Below are 6,876 nucleotides of genomic sequence, written 5' to 3'. Positions count from 1 at the left end.
CTCTTAATGGGACTTGAACAGTGTCTTAAACCTCATTAAAAATAGATTTATATTGATCTGATACTATTCAGCATGCTTTTTGTTGTCTACAAAAGAAAGTTGTTGTTCGTACAAAAGGCAATGAATATTTTTGTAATAATGGCATGCATTAATACTGAATGAGATGTTCTTTCAAAATATTCCATTACTAATGTTTTAAATTATGCACTTTCAGAGCTGGGATACCTGGCTTCTTGAAGATATGACTAATTGCTTCTCCATGTATTAATACTGCCTGAAAGTATTTTAGTAGTTGTGAGGACCTTAAGTGTAGATGTTGCATCTGACAATGAAAAGGACTAGCTTCATGTAAAAACTTCTCACATTTGTGTTCACTTAGGAATGATAAGTTCTGGAGAAACACTCTGTTTTCAAATGAGCTTGGTTTTTTGCAACAATTTCTCTTTTGACTTACCTTGTCTATAGACAAAGCATGAAATGGCAACTTTTCACCAGCACTTTTCAGACAGATAAAACTCAATAAACTCCTGTTCTCCCTAGATTCTGTACAAGTGTTATTTGGGTTGTTTTTTTTAATTTAAACATGTAAAGATTATCAGCTGGGGGGAAAGGGTGGTGGGGGAGAAAGAAACCACAATTTTTAGAGGGGTTCACCTGTCAAAATAAGCATGTAAAATGTATGTGGGTAGTAAATCTAGTGTTAAACTATTAAACAGAACTATTTCTCATTTTTACTTGTGCGTCTTGAATAGGTTAAGGTAGAGCAATTATCTGTAAACAGGTGTACAGACTATTAGGATAGGATAAAACCACTGTTTTCTTTAATCTGATCTTTAGAGTAAGGATTTCTTAGCCTTCATTTTAAATTATGAATAAAGATTTTAATTTACTACCGTGTTATCAGAAACCTGAAATGTTAAATTTCTATACTGGCATATTCTTACTAGGTAACTTTTTGTGTCTTCAAATCTAGAACTGGAACTTTTAATTTCAAAACTGTAAAATTGCCAGTGTGTCTAAATCAGCTGTGGTGCCTTGCCCTTGCCATGCCCCACTCCCCCTGCCACCCCCAGGTGAACACAAACACAGGGTTACAGGGGAAGCTGAGGAGTGAGCTGTAAGGCTTTATGGACATCCATCATGCAGTAGATAAAATGTTCCCTCGAGGACAGCTGGCATTTAGCACTGACTGGCAATTACTTCCAGCTGGGGATGGTGCTGCTTGTAGAACAGTACTAAACAAAACTCCTTCCTTTTGTACTGAAATGTCTGCTGTAGTAATTCCCCAGCACTAAAGAGAAAATCTGGATGCAAATGAAGAGTGGAAGGAATAGTTGTAGACGAAAGGAGCTGTGAATCAGTATGGAAACAAAAACAAGAGTGGGGAGGGTGGGTATTGTTTTTTGTGGTTTTAATCCTCTGCACCGTGCCTCTTTCTCAGTAGGAGATCTGGAAAGGAAAAATACATTTCTCAGCACCGAGCCTTGCTGAATGATTTCATACAGTTTTTTAAAAACAGTGTTCTCAGGAACCTGGTACTGAACCTGGACTTGTCCTATTTAAGTCTACCTCGCAGTGAAGCTTATTCATCATTACTTTTGGAGAGATTGAGTTAAACAGAACTTGAAGCTGAACAAGAACTTTGCATCAGAAGGTAAACTTTAGTCTTCTTAAAAAATGAGATGGGTCTCTTGCGATGAAGAAAACTGCACCATTTAAGGTTTTCTGGAAAAATCCTAGATCCTAGGAATAGGTGGGCAGCTCTGAGTATGGATTTCAAAATCTCAGAATGCTCAAAGCTTTAATCTTAAAAGATTTTTGCAGTTAATTCAGAGCTTTGACTTCCCTGTTAGTGGAAGTGCAAATCATCATCTTGCTAGTTGGACACTTTGTTAAAACATGTCAGCATTCACACTAAGTGTACCGTCAAATTACTGAAGCCTTTAAACGAATTTGTATTTACAGTTCATGTTAGTATGCCTGGTGCTTTTTTTTTTTTTTTTTTTTTTTTTTTTTACAGAAAAAAAAATTGTTAATGTAATCTACCACAAAAAAAAATCTTAGATTTTGACAGACTTTTTTTTTTTTTTTTTTTTATTGTATTAACAGACTATGTGAGGCATAAATGTGTTCAGAAACTACTGTTCAGTTTTGCTTGTAGGTGAAATCTAGCTCTGTACCTGTTGGGAATAGAAAAAGCTTCACCTACAATGGGCAGAACTCTGGTCTCCCTTTGCTCCAGGCTGTTGCAAATGTCAAAATGGCCTGAGGTGCTGGTGTGTTCTACCCATGTACACGGGGGGAATAGAATTACTTAATTTAGTTCAGCCCATCTTCTACATCAATACTGAGTTGTTTTTCTGGTTTGGTATTTATTTATTTTCTTTTAGGTAACACCACATGGGGTTTCCTTCCAGTTTCCTTTTGAAGAATATCACTTCTGTATTGGAAGCTTCACTTGTATTAGCTGTGCTGAGGGGATAAATCACTGAAGTAATAACTTTTATCCTCAGCTGTTTGGTATCATGAATCTTTGTCCTGATGCTTGTTTGGTTACAGATGTTGGTTACACACCAAAAATGGAACTCTTCTTTTACCTTATAAGTTTCCTGACTATGAAGTCAGTGTTGCTATAGAAAAAGCATCCATCATAAAGGCCTCATTTTACAGTAGTCTTGCAACAGAAGTTGCAAGTTAAAACAGTTAAAACATGTAAAACTGTCATTGTATTGTTAGAAGAAGCATTTTAATACAGAAGATCACAGTGAGATCCTCTGTAAGATACTTTCTGCAGGTTTCCTTCCTGTCTTAATGAGGGAAAAGAGAAAAGCTAAGTCAAAAATTCAGGTTGCTGCAGTTTGAAGTATGTTAATTTGGTGACTGATTCTTAATGTGAAATCATTAGGCAGAACTATCAGAAAATCATTAACACAGGGTTATTAGAAGTTTGAATGTCACCGTGTAGTTTGGATCAAATAGTTCTAATAATTCATGACAGAAAGTAAGACTTCTTTTGTCTCTCTCAGGCAAGCACCTAAGGAAGCCAGTAAAGGGAATTTCAAAGTTTTGTTCACTAGCATGTACTTAAATCTTTTTATGTGGTCTGATCAGTAAGTATTGCATGGAGCTGTGGAAGTAATGCCTCATCTTGATTTTGCATTACCCGAAGGGAATTTTTAAGAGTTTAATCTGGATTTGGCAACACTTCCTGTAAAAAGCTGATGGTTATCAATGTATTCGGAACAAAAAAATCCATATTCAAATATAGAAAGTTTACTTAGCTGTGTATATTGCGTATTAGAAATTACCTTCTTTTGAATTTGCTTTACAGTTGTATAGAATAAAAATGTGTCCTTCCAGTACCCAAATGTTATGTGACTTGTGAGCATATTATGCTATTTCTATTCTTCTGATACAAGAGAGCCCCTACAGTGATAACTCCTCCAGGGTTTATTGTCCCTAACAAGGTCTCTCTTAAACGTGCTGGGCTGCAGATTCTAACTTCAGAAACTGCCACTTCACTCCTAATTACAAATGGGACAGATGCGCTTAATGCTATAAATAGTTTAATGGTTATTATTTGGTACTGAGTTGTCTTAACATTTTAAGTGTTTTTGTGAATGTGAAAAAGCTTAATGCATCGGATCTTGGGTGAGTTTTAGTGTAAGGAATTGGGTTTTTGCTTAACTAATTTTCTTGTAATGCTTCTTTTGCCTTTCAGTTTTCAGGAGAGGTTAGCATATAATAACCACATCATCTGTAATTCTGCAGTTCTCTAAATCTGTGTGGAGAAATTGCTTGATTTAAACATTACTTACAAGTGGTCATAAATTTCAGACCAATTGATTTAAATGTTAAAAATAAATCCACAGATGAGATTACAAATCTTAATGTGCTCTTGAGAAAAGCTGCAGCAGTGGCTCTGCCTTCTGAGAGCTGCTCATTATTTTGTCCTCTAAATTGCATAGTAACTTCCTTGTTGGGTGTAAGGGAGCTTTTTATTTCTTTTGAAGCTGATAGCATAGAAGGGTTTGCACTGAGGTTCAAGGTGATGTATTAACCTACAGGTGTGAAGCCTGAAATCCCTCCTATTAGTTATCTTAAAGGACACAAAACAAGAATGAATAACAACATTACATAAAACCTCTTTCATATGACAAAGTAATTGACACCAAAGCAAGAGTATACTAAAATGCTTGTAGCTTTCAGTAGTAGTGATAGCCTCACCTAAAGCTGAGGCATTTCAGGAAAATGGTGAAAGATCATTGAGGCACTGTAGTGGTAAGGTAAAAATTGGGCTGAAAGAGCAGGGCAAGAGTGATAACTTGTCTATTAAAGCAGCTGTTGGTGAATAACACTGGATGTCATTTGGCCTTAATAGTTATGTCTGCATGTGAAAAGTCATGAGGGTGTGTATGGTCTTTGCTTCAACCATGCTTAAAACTTGCCTTAATAACAGAACTTGGGGAGGGAAAAAAACAAAAACAAACCAACCTTTCCAGCATTATTCTGAAGATCTACTGTGCTCTGTAGATCTTGAACTTCAGCATAGTTTGCAGTGACAAGTGTCTGCTGGTTTACTCAAGTAACTGGTTAGACACCTTAATCAGATTACAAATTTGAAATTTCCACACAGTGAAATGTGTCTGGAGTCCTGTTTCTCATGGGGTAGAAGGAAGGGATAGTAATCCAAATTTCTCCTTACTACTTCTCCCATTTAAGGCTTAGTTCTAATTAATGGTAGGAATGGTTCTATATGCTCTCTTTAGTAGTATTAGGTCCCTGTTAGTGGTTAAGTTCACATTTGATAGTGGAATTAATAAAAGTGTATCGAAGATCCTCTTTGATAAAACTTCTGGTTCTCAGAGATATTCCATTTATTGCTGGAGTTTGGGAGGATGTGTAGAAGAAGACACCTTCCTTTTGAACAGCTGGCTAGTGGGACAAGAGAGAAGATCCCTATGCTGCTAACCAGGTCATGGTTTGTCATCAGTCACGCACAAAAGCTCTCATTTGAGGTGCTCTTCAGGGAAATGCAGCCTCGACAGGCTGAGAAAGGCACTGACCTGCGTGCTCTATGTAACAGCTAGTGACTTTACCATTTAATCTTCTTGAAATAATGTGCACAGTCTCTAGCTAAAAATATTCTGTGTGATGATTGATCTGGATGTGCCTAATGGCTTGACAAATACCTTGACAACTGAAGTCTGTTTCTTACCTGTATTTTAGCAGATCCATGAAAATTGAAGTCTGTCACTTGTATTTTAGTAGATCCATGTGTTTGTCTAAAGACTTGGCTTCCTGCTGCAGTGTCACACTGTCAAGCAGAAAGCTGCTGCAGTGGATCTCATGTTTCCAAATGCCCCAGTGTGTTAAAGTAGGTCAGAAATTGCATAACATGCCATTACTGGAAACTGCTGTAGGCTGACTTGCATATGAAAACTCAGCAGTGCAACTGGCAAATGCACTCTGACAAAGAGGAATGCAGCCATGGTTTAAAACATGACAAGAGAGCTCTCTGAAATCTCCCCAGGATATGAATGGCTGTTGGAATCGTGAGATGTCTTTGCCCCATCAGTTCATGTTCCTGCTATCTGCTGAGCCAGAGCTGCCTGCCTGGCTTGTCAGGGGGCTCACATTGTTCTTATCTGCAGGGAACTCAGGCACATGGCTCCTTAACTCCTTCTGCACCACAAAAAACACATTCTGTGTTCCCCTGCTTGCCAAGCTCCTTGAGAACACGCAGTACACTGTATGCTGCCAGTCATGTAAAGGCAAGAATCTGTGGTAACTCTTCCACTGACTGAGTGGTTGCTGGTGATCTGTAAGGACCAGTGGGAGTGTGGGGTAAGTGCACAAGTCTCTGCAGTTTCTCCTGTTCAGTTTAACACCACCAAGCCCAGGGAACACTGAGCAGGGTATGGCATGTGCATTTTCTCTCTTCCTTAGTACTGTTTCAGAACTTTAGCACATTCTTGGGTATCCAATTCATGCAGTATTTTACCCTCTATACAGTTACCAAAACGTGCCAATGGAGAAGGAAAAAATAATTCTGGAAGTATCTTCCTTACTCCTCAAGGTGCCTGCTTGTTCTGCTGTATGTGCCTCCTGTGCCCATAAAACCAGACCCACTTAGTTAGGAATGTCTCCTGGCCCACTCTCTTCCATGCCCTTATATTTTACTATGTTCTAGTTACAGATTTTTGTATCTTTTAACAATTTTAACACTAGAAAGGACTGTCTTCTGTTTTATTGGGAGTTTTTTTCCCACTGATACTTTCATATAATTTTTTCTAACACAAGTTTAACCAGTTAAATAGAAACATACAACTCAAGTTGGAGGGGGTTATATCCATTAGTAATCAGAGTGGGGTCATATTTGGCTGCAATTATCTTTTAACATTATTACTATTATTATATTTTTAAATTTATCTTTTAGTCCAGTGTATTTTTTAACTGTGAATGGTTCATTCGTCAGAAAATATCTACTGCTTGGTGAAACATTTTCCAGAGGTTTGAAATATGGGCACTCCTCCATAAGATGAATTAATTTGCAGTTATTTCTGAAAAAATCTTCACCATCCCAGACTGCTTTATTTCCTAGAACTGTTGCATCTCTGGTGGTGTATGTGCCCATTTGTCATCATGCCAATCTCCCATTTCCTACAGATAAATAGATGTGTCAATACCAGCCATCTCAGGAACACAAACACAGTTGTACAATTAGATGTGCTGGAAGGGTCTGCAGTTAATGTGCAAACCTCAGCAGGTCTCTGCCACTGCAAAAGCTGCTCCCCATTTTGCTCCTCGAGGGCCAACAAATAGTGGCCTGATAAATGCTCTGATCCACTTGACTCAGTCATTTGGCAATGCCCT

The sequence above is a fragment of the Cinclus cinclus genome, chromosome 10 (assembly GCF_963662255.1).
Source record: "Cinclus cinclus chromosome 10, bCinCin1.1, whole genome shotgun sequence".
Classification (NCBI taxonomy): domain Eukaryota; kingdom Metazoa; phylum Chordata; class Aves; order Passeriformes; family Cinclidae; genus Cinclus; species Cinclus cinclus.
Note: the sequence above shows the minus strand (reverse complement) of the source record.